General features: G+C 47.3%; 1 protein-coding gene across 7 annotated transcripts in view; it reads left to right on the top strand.

Moving 5' to 3' along the window:
- DAAM2 (dishevelled associated activator of morphogenesis 2) overlaps positions 1 to 15,524 on the top strand; it is a 115,625-nt gene that overhangs the window by 41,740 nt on the left and 58,361 nt on the right. For 2 of the 7 annotated variants that reach the window (XM_072833139.1, XM_072833137.1), the window contains exon 1: positions 4,779 to 5,081. The exons of the other annotated variants lie outside the window; for them this stretch is intronic. The gene's annotated coding sequence lies outside the window, so the exon portion shown is untranslated. Of the gene's footprint in view, positions 1 to 4,778; positions 5,082 to 15,524 lie in introns of those variants that run through there. 7 annotated transcript variants of the gene reach the window in all.

Here is a 15,524-nt window from a genome sequence, read left to right as displayed (position 1 = left end):
CCCAGTTGGCCTGTGTCTTCTCTTCCCACAGCTGCGTAGCCCTCCCTCTGAATCAGACACTCTGGGGGTGGGGCTCACTGAGCTGCATTTTAACAAGCCCCCCAGGAGATTCTAGAACTGCTGCTTTCACTGGTCTGGCTCCAAATTGGCTGAAAACCCCCAAGTCCACTGATATTTGGAGAAAGCTGATCCATTTGTTGCCATTACCCATCCTTACAGTTCTGTCTGCTGGGCATAGGCGAGATGTTCCTGAAGACTTGTTTCCCTGGTTGTGACAGAGGAATGATCTGACACTTAGAGAGGACATCCCCAGCTTCTCATTTCCAGAAGAGGGTCTCCCCAGGGTAGTTATGCAATCCTGATGGCACCTTAGCATCCTGGGAACTTTTATAAAACATCAGTGCCCTGGGTCCCTCCCCAGACCAGGTCAGCTTCTCTAGGGATGGGGGTGAGGGCATGAGAGGCTCTAACGTGCCTGGGGGGGAAGGCGGGGGACAGCCCTGGCTGTCCTCTCCAGACCTCATCCTCTCCATCACTTCCTCAAGGGAAGAGGCGAGGCATCTCTAACCAGTGACTCTAGAAGTTATGAGCTGGGCCTGCCAATACTTCCTCCCTTTTCTGGGATCTGCCACCTACAGGGTGGGTGCATATGGCCAGTTCTGGGAGATGAGATTAGGAGCCCACTCCTATGGGCGGTCCATGGTCACCCTTCTAGGCCAGTGACTGGACCTGTGAGCTGGCCCCACTGGGTGGGATGTTGGGTAGTCCATTTGGCCAGAGATATAAAGCCATATACTTGAACAGCTTTTTCAGAGTGTGGCTGACATTGTGATACTGTGACCTCCATCTGTCAGCTTCATGCATCAGTTTCTCAAATGGTTGTGAGCTCAAGCAAGGCGAGGCAGATTTTACCCAACCACCATGTATTTGACAGAGTACTGAATTCAATGAACTGGAATGAACAAGCCAGCTGGTTAGTTAGTGGTCAGTAAACATTTGTTTCATCTGAATCAAAGCCAGGCCCCCTATGAACACCACTACACCTTCTTGGGACTGATCTCCCAGCCTCAAACCACCTCCACCACCAAGCACTCTCATGCCTGATAGTTAACTTTTTAAACCCCACTTCACTCAAACTTATCAGTGCCACTGACTTTCAGTAGGGACTTGCCAAGGGTCTATCAGTAGCTGAGAGAAAAGCAAACAATTTAGAATTGGCTCCACTTTTTTTTTTTTTTTAATAAGTTCTCACCTAATGGGATGCTGCTATTCTAGGGACATTTTGAGATCCCCAAGCTAAATGAAAACAAAAAGGCAGGTGAACTCTGGCTTTAGGGAATGCCCTGGGACAGTTGGCTGAGTGGGAGAGACCTCTTTCGACCCAGATGTAGTCCAGTGTTTTTCAAATTAGAATCGCCAGGGGAGAGAGTTACAAATGCCAGAGCCCATAGGGTCCATACAGCAGTTCCAGTTTTCCCTTGGGACTGAGAGGTCCCCTTTGATGTGGGACTTTCATTATTAAAACCAGGACAATCTACGGTAAACTGGAATGGGCTGCTTACCCTTGTGGCTGCCCAACGCACACCCAGAGATTCCGTTTTAGTTGGTTCTTGTGATCCAGCCGTTGATATTTTCCAATATGCCTTGTGATTCTACTATGCAGTGAATTGTGAGGCAACCCTGGAGGATTTGATTACAACTTGGAAAAGAAGGGGTGATTGTAAAGAAGGTTGGTATAGATATTGGTGTAAGAGGAGGTAAGAGCACCTAGAGTGAATCAAACTACTTGCATCCTCAGTTACATGGGGAGCTTGTTAGAATGCAGATTCCTGGGTCCTTGCTGACTCAAACTCTGGGAGAAGGGCCCTGGAACCTGCATCTTTGCTGGTCCCTTAGGGTGTCCTGTCATGGAGATCTGCTGAGGGTGGGCAATCCAAGAGCTAAATCGAGGAAAGAGAGCTGAGAACCTGGATGTGCTCCTAGCTTGTAGCTTGTTGGTGGTTTTGGCCTGAGACCAAGAAGAAGGTAAATGGGCACAGGTGGAGGCTCAGCCTCAGCCTGGGCTGGGAATCAGCCAAACCGGTAAGAAAGGGTTGATGCCTTGAAGAACTGGTTCCAAGCTTAGAGCATGCACCAGCTTACCAAGTGAGCCCAAGGCGAGGTCAGTGCTGCGGCCAGCCAGATGTGCAGGACTTTGATGCCCCCACCCCGACCCCAACTCTATGACCACATGGCCACACTCTGCATGTCTGAGTGTGGCCTGAGTGTCCACATACCAGAGCAAAGGTATCATACAGGAAGCATTTCTAGGTAGACTCAACTGGGCATCAAGACTAATCGGGTAACGTATAAAGTAGAGAAGAGAACAGCATGTGTGCATGTTTGCTGTGGGGAAGAACAGAGGCTCTGGATAAACTGTCAAAACCTGCCTCTGATCTTGGCTCAGTGGATTATGTGACTTGGGCAGGTCCTTTGACTTATCAGAGACCACACTTTCCCATCGCCACCCTCCTCCCTCCTCTATTGCCTTGTCTGTAAAATTACGATGCAAATATCCACTGCTAAGGATTTGTTGTGATAACTGAGATAATATGTATAAAATGCTGGCACACAGCAGTATTCCAGACAAAGGAAGAGTTAATGATGATTCTGTAGTTTTGAACCTCAGGACTGTGGGATCCTTTATACCAGCGGTGGTCTGAAGGGATTTTGGAATCCATTGAGAGAAAATTGGTGGGATTGTGTGAGCACATCTGAACAGAGATGTGGATAGCTGGACATATGGAAGTAGACACTGGAGACAGGTGGATTTTGGGGTGACCATCACTGAATTAGTCTGAAATAAGGACATGGAAGGTTTGTTTGGAGGAAGACAAGGTTAAGAGAGAAGGATGGAGGTCCGAGGTACGATCCTTGGCAAGGCCCAGCACATCTGCTGTGTGCCAGGCTCTGTGCAGGCTCCTGGTAAACTGTGTGTCCCTGACCTCAAGAAGATCACAGCCCAGTGACAGTGGCTCTGACTTGGGAAACAATAGCAGCTCCGTGTGATGTTTGATGGTGGGAGAGATGCAGGGTGCCAAGGAGGGGTTCCTAACCCACACCTGTGGGGAAGGGAGTGTGGCTTGCCCTGTGAGTGGCCAGGAGCCTGCAGAGGGCCTGAGAGAAGCTGCTTCAGACAGGGAGAAGCAGCTGGTTGAAATCAGAGGCATAGAGAGTGTGGAGCGTTGGGCCAAGAGTCAGCATCTCAGTGTTCTGAAACATCATAAGGAGGGAGACCTGGAGGAGGGGTGACTGGATGGAAGGAAGAAATACCCAGAAGTGCAGTTCTAGGGGTAGGTGGGTCATGGGCCTCCATTACTGGGCACTGGTAGGGCAGCTGAGGTGCCCTGATGGTCATTAAAGCCCCTTTGGTGGAGAGAATCAAGGCAGAGCTTGCAAGGATGTCAGGGTCGAAGAAAGCTAGCTTAGAAATGGGAGCGTCCACACAAAGACTGCTCCCTGGGCTCGTGGCTGTTGGGAGGGCTGGCCTGGCTTCTGTAGCCTGAGGTCCTGGAGCCTGGGTCTCCATTCCCCTGGAGTCCCATTCCTCAAAACGTGGAGAGGAACAATATCTTTACACCTTTTATGCGAGATGCCTTTCACTTGCAGGAAGGAGGGGGAAAAGAGACACAAACAGGAATGAAAATGTCCTGAGTTTTGTCTGGGAATACCAAGATGTGATTTAGCCATGCAGGTTTATAAAGGAGCATGCCTCTGCCCCTTACCGAATGTCACTTGAGACACCTCTTGAGGGTGTCTGACCAAGGTCTGGATGCCTTTGACCTCCAGTGGACTCTGGAAGAGAAAAGATTAAAGCATCTGAGTTTATGGGGTTTGCTATGAAGATTTACTTTTGGGGAATTAATAACTTTCTCTCTTTTTTCTACCTCACTTCCACCCACTTTCATTCGATGTCTTTCAATCCGGAAGCGGACCTGTGGCATACATGGCGCTGTGCCAAGAACCATTCCTATGGGGCGCAGAGGCTAGATAAAGGAAAAAGTTCATTGGTGTAAAAAAAAAAAAAATTCAAGTTAGCACAAGAAATCAAATAACATAGGGTGCTGCAAAGTGGTATATGATGAAGTGTCCTATAAACAGAGCAGACTAAGAGTGCTCAGAATGTATTCTAGAGAATTCAAGTAAATTAGGATGATCAGGAAGGCTGCCCATTGAAGGTAGGATTTGAAAGGGAATGGAGAACGGAGAGGAAGCAGAGGTGGGCATGGGGACCATGGCACGGGGGAAGTACTGTGAGCTCAAATGTAGCATGAGCTCATCAGTTTTTACTCTATGTCAAAGCTATCACAGTCTCTTGCATCTAGCATCTGTCCCATTGCAGAAGGCCATACAGTCTCTGTGCGTGTGTAATGTAATATCACACTGATATGTCTAACGATAGGGTCAAGAATTCAGGAAATACTGCAATTTATTTAAATCCATCCACTCTTATCAAGATCTGCTGCGCGTGCTGAAAGAGCCCCATGGGGGGAATTGGGGATACGAGCGGAAATGTCCATGCTCTCTGGGAATTTCAATCCCGTGAGCAATGGGACATGCAGGGAGGAGAAGGACAGCATGGTTGGAAATGAGGGGACGCGGTGGAGTGGAGAGGTGAGGTGGGATACAGAGGAGAGACGGGGCGAGAGGCAGTCTAGCAGTTACTGAGCTGCCCATCAAGGCCGTTTGGGCAGGAAGCCACTCCAATTAAAGTAACTTGTCTCTGTTCCGTCCTGACCATTCAGGGACTGTGGGTAACATTTTTGGAAACACAGGGCGTGGCTGGCTGGGCTGCTCTTCCTGGGAAAGACTCCCTGAGCTGGCTGCCAGAGAAGATGGGCAGGGCCAGCTGCATGATTTGCGGGGCCCAGTGCAAAATGGACATGCGAGACTCCTTGTTAAGAATTATTAAAGATTCAGGACGACAGCAGGAGAACCTTATGGCAAACATGGGGCCCTTCTGAGAGTACCCAGCTCACATGCCCAAGGGGCTGGCCCAGAGGAGGGAACGGCCAGGACCTTTCTGTGACTCAGTGTGTGTGGTAAGATGATGGGCCGGGTTGCTGTCTGCGGCCGGGGGACAGGGTTTCTCTGTACGAGTCGTCCGGGTTGTCCCCTGAGAGTTGGCATGGGGTGATGGGGAAGGACTGGGGCACCATAGGAGGCCTCCATGACTGTGGGGGCACCTATTGTTTACAGGATGCTGCCATTTACACCCTGCTATCTCTGTGCCATATGAAGGCTATGTTGGAGTTTGGGAATCGACCAAACTGAGACTCACATTTTTTATGAACTTTACTAGCTTGGGCCAGTTGCTTACCTTCTCTAAGCCTTCATTTCTCTGTAAGTAAAAACGCAGATCATAATATCATCTTTGCAGGATAATTAAGTAAAAATAAATGTGCAAGTTTGAGCTTAACCTAGTTGGTTTTTTTTTAAAGATTGTATTTATTTATTCACAAGAGACAGAGAAAGAGAGAGAGAGACTGAGAGAGAGAGAGAGGCAGAGACACAGGCAGAGGGAGAAGCAGGCCCCATGCCGGGAGCCTGATATGGGACTTGATCCTGGGTCTCCAGGATCATGCCCTGGGCTGAAGGTGGTGCTAAACCACTGAGCCACCCAGGCTGCCCCTTAACCTAGTTTTTTTTTTTTTTTTTTAATAATAAATTTATTTTTTACTGGTGTTCAATTTACCAACATACAGAATAACACCCAGTGCTCATCCCGTCAACTGCCCCCCTCAGTGCCCGTCACCCATTCACCCCCACCCCCTGCCCTCCTCCCCTCCCATCACCCCTAGTTCGTTTCCCTTAACCTAGTTTTTAGTGAATGTTAGTATCCTTCTTTCTAGAAACATATTGGATATTGTGGAAAAGTGTGGTGTGTGGAATAGCTTAGGGATGCATTTCAAATAGCAGAGGCAGAGGGACTGGATGCCCTATTATAATATATCCCCAGAGGAAACCCAGTTACGTCTGCTAGACACACATACACAGATGAATGCACATACATATGTACATACGTACATGTGTATACACACACCTGGGGCTGAATTGGAAGCCCTCCTATGGTGCCCTGGTACTTCCCCACTGGGTTGGAATGAGATGGTGTGTTATAGGAAAGAGCCCCAGTTTGGGTGTCATCCTCTCTTTGAACCACAGTGTCCTCCTCAGTCAAAAGTCCTGACCTCACTGGGTTGTCTTGAGGTTAAATGAGATGATGAATGTGAATGTCCAATCTCTGGTCCCTGGCAGGTGTGAGCATCTTTTGAATGGGTCTCTCCTCCCAGGCCATGGTGTGGTGCATGGGGAACTAAAGACAAGATCTCTCATTCCCCATAGTGATACTTCCTGGCTATCATGTTTGAGTAGCTCCTTATAAACTAAGGGGGCTGATTTTCCGTGTATTGCTATTTCCTCTGCCTCTGTACTGGGTCTTCTCTCTGCTGAAACTTAAAAGTCAGTAGAATAACATGTATTTATTTCCTGGAGATAAACGCATATACACACACACACCACAAATGCACTATACACAAATAGAAACATACCATACCTATCACACATAACCATCCCACACAGCCACCTCTGCATCACAGAGTCAAACCCTCTCCCATACTCAAACGCATGAACTTCTTCTCTCCTTTTCTTCTTTGGTCAGTTCTGGGCTTGTGTAGAGTACAAGGGTTAGGTATCTCCATCTTCCTACCTTCCTCAATCCAAGGCATCCCTCCCAATGCCTTGTCCTGAAAATTCCGTTTCATGGCCACTGTTCTCAATCCCCCTCATCATCTCTTCTGCTTCAGACAAATTCCAGGGCTGTAGCCTAGGGTTCGAATGCCCTATTTTAACCTACCCAGAGACCCTGGACTGCTGTCAACTCAGACCTACCCCCAGAGACTTCCAGATGGAACCAGCTGTGTGTCTGTTGGCATTTCACTGAGCTTCTGACTCCCTCCTCACTCTGCTCCTGAAAGCCCTGCAGTTTCTCCTGCTTTCATGGGCTGAGTGCTGAATCTTAGCCACCACTGTGAGGAGCCTGGGGGCTTGGAGACGAGAAGGGAACAGAACTAGAAGGCCTGTGATGTGCCCAGTGCTGTGCTGGCCTCATGACATGTGCTCCTCCATTTGGTGCTCACAGTGGCCCTAAAGGTGGGCTTTGTCATCCATGTGCCCCCAGGGAAATGAGGCTTTTAGGGACCAAGGAACTTAACCACAGGTCTGTAGATTGCTGGTGGGTGATTCATTGCCTCACTAGCTCTCCTGGTATAGGCATGGAGAGTTGCTTTACTTGTGTGGTCTGGCTGAGATAGAGATGGTGGTAGGAGAGCAATCTATTTTCAGTCCCCAAAATCCTCCCGAGAAGGACGAGCCCTGGGCCCCAGGTTATCCTACCCTGAGATAACCCCAGAAATCTTATGTGTGGCCATCTTTTAACAGCCATAGAAAAAAATCTCACCCATTCCCAGGGCTGATTTTAGCTTTATTTTATATATGTATCCTTAACGTGCTGAAATACACCCAATGTAGAATTTGCTGTCTTAACTATATTAACCACAGGCTTAAGGCAAGTATATACTCTTTACAGTGTACCACCACCTTGCCTCCTGGAAGGTGAGACCAGATCAGCTGAGGTTTGGGCCTGGGGCGGGAGATTTCTTATTCCTATCCCCCACCTCTCAGGTTTTTCCTAGAATCTTTACAGTAGCATATGATATTAGTAGCCTTCTAGAGGGTAACCAGCTGTAGTGGCCAGAGCCTTGGGTGGTTTGACAGTGTGAGGTGATAAATGGACCTGTTTTGTTTTTCATAACTTTCTAGAGGTATAATTGACATACAGTAAGCTTATATAAAGTACATAATTTGATGTTTTAACCTATGTATACACCTCTGAAACCTCTACCATGATCAAGATTATGAACATGTTTGTCATCCCCCAAAGTTCCCTTATACCCTTTTAAAATCCACCCCCTCCCTGCCAAACCCCACTGCCTCCATAGGCAACCACCCAGTCACCATGGATTAGTTTACATTCTCTCAAGCTTTAGATAAACAGAATTGTACAATATAAATCCTCTTTTTCCTCTGGCTTTCTTTTTTTTTTTTTTTTTTTACTTCGCATAATTATATTGAGCTCTATCCGCATGTAGTGTGTATCAATAATTTGTTCCTTTTTAATGCCGCATAGAATTCTATTCTATGGATAAGTATACAATTTGTTATGGATTCACCTGTTGAGGGGCACTTGGGCACCTGCAGTTTGGAACCTTATTATAGATAAAGCTGCTGTGAACATTCATGAATAAGGCTTTATATAGGCATATGCTTTTGTTTCTCTTGGGTGAATACCAAGGATTGGAACAACCAGATCATATGGAGGTGGATGTTTAACTTTTTAAGAAATGGCCACACTTTTTAACAATAGCTATAGCGTCATTTTATGTTCCCACCAGCCGTGCAAGAGAGTTCTGGTTCTCCCAAGTCCTCATTGGCATGTAGAATGTAGATCTGATTTCAAGGCTTGGTTGGTATGGAATTTGTGAGTCCCACCAAATGGCCAAGCCTAACAACGAAAGCAAGTGGCTCTCCATTTCAACTGGGGACTCGTAGAGATGCCGAACCAAGGGTTGTAGAATCAGGTGCTCCTGGAGACATTAGTCAAAAACTGTTTGCAGGATGCCAAGAAGGGGAAGAAATATGGGATCAGCATTGGTCCCAGCATGAGACAATGGGAGATGGACCAGGTCTGGAGTGTGGTGTTTGGGAATGAAACATATGTACCCGAGGCATTTTGGAAAAGTGGTGGCAGGTATCATTAACAGGATAGGACATTAGGGATGGAAGAGAAGAACAGTGGAAGGAGACTATGAGCTTGGGAGACCTAGCTCTGTGAGGGGAGGAGCTGCGTCTGGTTAGTTGCTCCTGCATCCCCAACACCAAGAGCAGCGACGGGCATGGAGGGAGTGCCAACAAGAGTGGTGGTTGAATGAATGAGCGAATGAGTGAATGATGAACTATCGGGAGCTCAGAGCATAGGATCCGGTTCAACCAGCATCGTTTAGCGCTTCATGTAGTCTGTGGCGCAGAGCCTAGTGTCAGGAGTGGAAGCAGCCCGGGAGAGCATGTAGTTTGCCCTGCTCATTTACTGACAGGGCTCAAAGAAATTATGCTTTCTTGTCCTAGGTAGTCTGCGAGGGCAGAGACGGGACTCAATTCTCAGCCTCTTCATTTGTAGTCTAGGGTTTATCTTCTTTTAAAAATAACATCCCTTTTTTTTCTGTTGAAAATGATAAATGCTCATTATAGGACATTTGGAAAAATCCAGAAAAGTGAAAAAATAACCAACCCCAAACTCCAGCAACTCAAGTATAATCACTTCAGGCTGCCGTGTGTGTGGGTGTGTGCATGTGCGTGTGTGCACGTGTGCGTGTGTGTTTGGATATGTCTCTATGTCCATCTGTCTAGCTAATCAATCCCTTACTTTTTAGTAGTTTGGATGTTTTCAGCCTTTTATTGTATTATGAACCCTGGGATGGACATCTGGTCCTGATTCTTGGATGGCACCCTGATTATTCCCAGTACTTCTTCTACTATAGGATGTCCCCACTAGGCCATTAGTATGAACAGAGTAGAGTGCTCTGGGTGGAATAGAAGCCCCATTGGACTGGAGTTCCACAAACATTCCTCATACTCAAACATTTGTACTTCTAGCCATGTCAATGCTTTATTATGTTTATTTGTTTGATTCTCTCCTTCCCCCACCAAACCAAGCTCTTGTTTACCGTGGTATTTTTCCAGCCCTTAGCATGGTACTTTGGTGTACAGCAGCACATATTTATTAGAATGCATGAAGGGACAGATGAAATTGTATAAACAAGAGTGAGGGACAGGTGAGGGGTCACCTGGGTCTACATTTTCAATAACATTTGCCTTCTAGGGGTCAGCTCAGTTCCTATTCTCCCCCTCCCCCTGGTTCCTACCCTGGAGAGATGGAATGTGCCTGTGCTCCAGGATTTATGTCCAGCGAAGCCCTGAGGCACACGCAGGGCCTTTCCTGGTGTGAATGCAGAAGGCCTAGCAGGATGGCAAGGAGGGCACCACGTCTGAAGAAGACTCAGCTCGGGGCCCAGAGTATGACCATGCGCACAGCCTAGCTGGGGTCCCAGGGCTGGCTGGCCCTGGCAACACCTCCGGGTTCTGCTTTTGTGAGTGACCGAATGCTTTTGTGCTGGGACCCCAGGAAAAGAAGATCGGAAGGAGTGGTCAGTCGGGAGATCGTCCCAGCCGTGGGCAGTCTTGAATGGCGTGGGTTCTCAGCATGCTGGGATGCTCTGGTGCAGGAGCTACGCAGGAAGAAGCCATAGGCTGTCTTACCCTGCACTCTTTCAGTAAGGACAGCACCATCTGTGTGATCGGGAGGAGGGGCTTGGCTTCCCGGAAGCGGGAAGGGGGGAGGCGACCAGTGTCACGTGTAGGGTGGTTTCCCTTTGGCTGGGTGCCCCAGACCTCTGGCTCTAATGGGTAGCAGAGACTTGGTGTTGAAATTCCTTCTTCTCTTTTACTTCACAGCTGTTGCCCAAAGAGCTCCCCACCACTCCCACTCCATCTCAGCCCATGTTCTTGTTTTCTGTGCCCAGTACATGTCTTGCCAAAACCCCCTCATCAGCTCACACACATGCTGGTGTGCACACCCCTCCGTGACATCCTCAGCATCCATCCCTCCCCCTCCCCCCATTTTCAGCAGTCCCAGGCTTCATTAACTCTTACTCTGACAGAGCTGTTGCCTAGATCTTCCTTCTTCTGTCCCTCTTGCCTGCAATTCCCTCCATCAGGGCCATCAGAAATTGCCTATTTGCATCCCAGCCCTGATCTGAATTCCAGCTGAAGCTCTCCTTGCTATAAGCCAGCCATCCATCCTTCCGTGGTTTTCCTTAACCTGGCATTCAAGGCTGTCCTTCATCTGGTCTCGACTTTGCTTTCCACTGCACCTGATTAGGTCCTACCTTTCAGCCTGGTAAAACAATAGCTAACCCCCAAACAACATGCATGTTGTGGAACTGTGTGGGTCTACTTATACATGGATCTTTTTCGATAACTATATTGGAAAATTTTTTGGAGATTTGCAGCCATTTGAAAAAACTTGCAGATGAACTACACAGCCTGGAAATATCAAAAAAATTAAAAAGTAAGATGTGTCGTGGATGCATAAACATTTTGTAGATGCTAGTATATTTTATCATATGCTACCATAAAATATATACAAATCTATCATAAAAAGTTAGAATTTATCAAAGCTTGCACAAACACAGACCATTTGTGGTGCCGTTCACCGTTGAGAGAAATGTAAACAAACATAAAGATGCCGTATTAAATCTTAACTGCATAAAATTAACTGTAGTGCATGCTCTACTGCTGTCATCATTTCAAAGCCACCTCCTGTTGCTATTGCGGTGAGCTCCAGTGTTGTATCTGCTGAAAGCACTGTGTGACACTAATCATCTCCGCGTGAACAGTTTGTCTCTTCAGTAAATCGTGAATAGCAAGAAGTGATCTCTTGCGGTTCTTCCTGTTAGTAATGAAGTTTGGGGGAGCCAAACGTTATATGTGGATTTTCTACTGGGAGGGCAATGGAATCCGTGTCGCTAATGCCCGTGTTGTTCAAAGGTCAGCTGGACTTCCCTTTACCTCTTGCTCAACTTGAGGTTTTTCTTGACACCCAAGTCCTCACATTAGCATATCTTTTTTTTTTTTTTTTTGTGAATTTCTTGGGCTTCCATGACATGTGCCAACATCTTTGTTTCCTCCGAGACTCAGCTTCAATGCTGTGTCCTCTGGTGAATGTTCCAGATTACCCTAGCCAGAAGTCACTTCTCCCCTCCTGCTGTTCCAGGGCCAGACCCTCCTCCCTTCCCTGGTATCCTGGGTGCTTAGGCCCAGGGCCTGTTTGTGCACATGCCTCCCCAGCAAGTTTGTAAAGTCACTGGGGCTAGGATTTGATGTTGAGTTCATCCAAAACACCCAGAAAATTGCTTTGTACGTGACTATCACTCAGGGCATCGTTGGATGAATGAATGTGTGCTTGACTGTGACGCAAGAGAGCTATTATCTCCTTGTTTTCTAGCCTGGTGAGACAAAGAGACCTATCTCTCTTGATCATTTCTGAAAATGAGAAAACCAATTGGAAAATCCACAACTGCCACATTACACTCCCGAGTCAGAGAAATGTCATGTTGGGGAATTTTTAGTTTTGCTTTCCCATAAAGACCCCAATTCTCTTTATCCCTTCTCCGCTGTCTGAATCTCCCACCCTTCAGCCTACATGGAGGGGACCGTTTACTTTTGCTTTCTTTGCCTTTCCCAGAGCAGAGGGGGAAACCGTAATTTAGGCGGTTGCTAAAAATAGCTCCCCCAGTCCTGGAAAGAGAGCTTGCTTATTTTTGAAAGTGCTCCCTGCCCCCCACCCCACCCCCCACCCCAGCTCAGCCTGAGGCTGTCACTACAAGTCAGATGCTTCTGAGCACTGTCCTGAGGCTGGCCAGGAAGTCGCAGGACTGGGCCTGGTCTACTCTGGGGTCTGAGTGCTATCTGGGAGATGGACCAGCAGAGAAGTAGGAGGAGATGAGGGGTCTTGGTGCTCTCCATTTCCTGTCCTAATCACATGGGTCTCACTCCCAGCAACCTCTTGGAGAGCACCACATGGGGACAGTGTACCAGATGTGGGATCTAGAGACGCGGGTCAAGTCTGAGGCTCACACATCACATCTTTCCGAGCCTCAGATTTCCTCATCTACACAAGGGGGTTGCAGTGGTCCTATTTACCTTGCAGGGTGTGGTGAAAGTCTGAGGTAAACCTTGGCCATGGTAGGTGCTCAATAGATGATGACCATGACTTTGTTATGATTAGAATCACTGGATTTAGAGCACAGCCCTCTGTTTAAACAGGCAAGGCAGCAGGACACATGATAAGCCAGTATGATACACTAAGTTGAACCATATGAAATTGATTTTATAGATTAAACATAATCAAATACTGTCACTTATATATGATTCAAGTTAATAACACAGAAATCAGCAAATTTTCTATAAAGATCCAGGTGCCGTAGACAATACTTAACATGAAGGGGTGAGGCTGCATTTGAGGAAAACCGTATTTATAAACATGGGCTGAATTTGGCCCCTGTAATACGTGCCAACCCGTCATAATATGTCAGATTCATTCTTACATAGAGTGAACTTTCTATGATACATAGAGTCAGTGTTCAGGTACCTTCCCAGTTATAACTGTGGCTTATCTGTGGAGTTCCTGATGGTGACACTGTTCTAAGCTCCTTATAAATACTAACTGATTTAATTCTCATGACAGCCCAGTAAGGTACCTGCTGCTATTATTTCCCCACTTTGTGGGTGAGGACAATGAGGCTCAGAGAGGCTGAGTAACTTGTTTGGAGTACCGTGCTTAGATCGGATAGCAGTTGGACAGAACCCCACCAAGGGTCAAGTCCGGTGTCCGCAATTCAGGCTGCTTCAGGTTGGACAGAGTGGGGTGCAGAGACAAGGTTATCAGGCACTCCAAGCCTGTTTGCTGCCCACAAAGCAAACTCTTCAGGGCCTTAAAGTAGCAGCAGTGGGGAGATGGTAAGAGGTGGGCAGTGGGGAGATGGGTGGGTGGGGGCCTGGGGTGGAAAAGCACAGACTCTTCTTTGAGGAGCTAGGCCCTGGGTCATGGCCTTATGTCTGGGGCTGTTTCCTAGGTGACCTCCAGGGACACATGAAGGGTCAGTATATAGGGAGGAATCTCTGGCCTGTGGAACAGGAAATTGTTTACATTCCTTATGTTCCTTGTAGTATCTCTGGGGAATTCTGGGCCCCATTCCCAGACCAGGACTCAGGGGACCTGGTAGAGAGAGGGGGGCAAAGGAACAGACTCCCCAGGATGCCTGAGCTCTGCTGTCAAACCAAGGTCCTTGAATACCTTGCTGATGCCCGTTGCCTATTAATTTAGCCACAAATTAATAGGTCATTGGTCGGGACTTTGGATTCATGCACATCATGCTTTTTCTCTTTTTTATGCTGTTCCCCCTGCCCAGAAAGCCTTTTCTTACCTCCATACCTTTCCTTAGTTCTCTCACCTCTTTCAAACTGGCTCAGTGTCACCTCCTGGAAGCGTTTTCTGATTTCTTTTTCACGCCCCAGGCTACTCCCAGGTCCCCCTTCTGCCAAAGCACCTCTCTCCCTAACCCTTCTGGCTTCCCTACCAAAAAGGGACCCTTCAAGGAAAGAGACCTTACCTTATTTGTTCTTGTGTCCTCACCACCAGGATGACCCCAGTGTCCAGCTGGTCTCCATGGGCTAGAAGCTGGTTGAAAGCATGTTGTTTGAGTGTGACATCACTGTTCTCCAATGCCTGTCCTTTCCCCTGTAAGATGTGGCCCTTGGGCAAGTTGGCTGAGCTTTGGGAGTCTTCATGTCATCTCTAGGAAGGAACAGTGATGTGATTTGAGGATTGGGGGGAATAAACAAGATAAAGCAGAAAGTTGCTGCATAGTGACTGGCTCCAGGGAGGCACTTTGCAAGTGGCCATAGCATAGCCTTGCCCCTGTCACCCCTGTGCTTGGAGGTAAGGGAAGGGGATAGGAAGAAGCAATATGAACAGTCTAAAGCCACAGTATTGGCCCCAAGTACTAAAGGCAGGGCTTATGAATCAGAATCTTAGGTTCTGCCACAAGAGAGCTGAGCTTGAAGTTAGAATATTTAGTTGTGAGTTTCAGCTCTGCCTCTTAGCAGCAATGAGCGCCATTGACAAGCCATGTAACTGCTGGTAATATCATTATAAACCTCAATATTATTATCTGTCAAGGGGGATAGTAATAATGACCTCACAAAGTCCTTGTGAGGCTGACATGAGATTGCAGAGCTGTGAAAATACTTGGCCTAGCTCCTAGGGAATGCTTAATCATGAATTATTGAGTCTGGATCTATAGAATGCTTGAGAAAGTTCTGAGCAGGGCTCAACTTAGAGTATTTCTTGGGCATGTGCCAAGGGCTTAGCAGTTTATAGCTTCAGAGTCCAGCAGTCATGTGTTCAAATCCTAGCTATGCCACTAACTATCTATGTGTCCTTAGGCAAGTAACTTAATGTTTCTGAACCACAGTTTGTTTTTTAATGACTCCTTTAAGATGATGCCTCCTGTCTCAGAGAGTTGTTATGGGGATGAAATAACCCAGTCTCAAGTACGTACCAAGTCTCAAGTATTAATATTATTCTGCTTTTACTTATGACTTAGGAACAGGCCTTGATGATATAGGGCTTTTGAAGTCCTAGTTAGTATAAAAACTGGTGTATAGAGGGCCACAGTTTGGGGGTAAGGGTTAGAGTTTTCATCTTTACAAACCAAATGGGAGTGCTACACTCAAATGATAGGAAATACTTCCTGGCTTGGCCTGGAATGTGGGAGGAGTGCTCTGTGCAGATGAGGAGAGCCCCTGGG

The sequence above is a fragment of the Canis lupus genome, chromosome 7, assembly GCF_048164855.1.
Source record: "Canis lupus baileyi chromosome 7, mCanLup2.hap1, whole genome shotgun sequence".
Classification (NCBI taxonomy): domain Eukaryota; kingdom Metazoa; phylum Chordata; class Mammalia; order Carnivora; family Canidae; genus Canis; species Canis lupus.
This window is presented reverse-complemented; position numbering and strand designations above follow the sequence as displayed.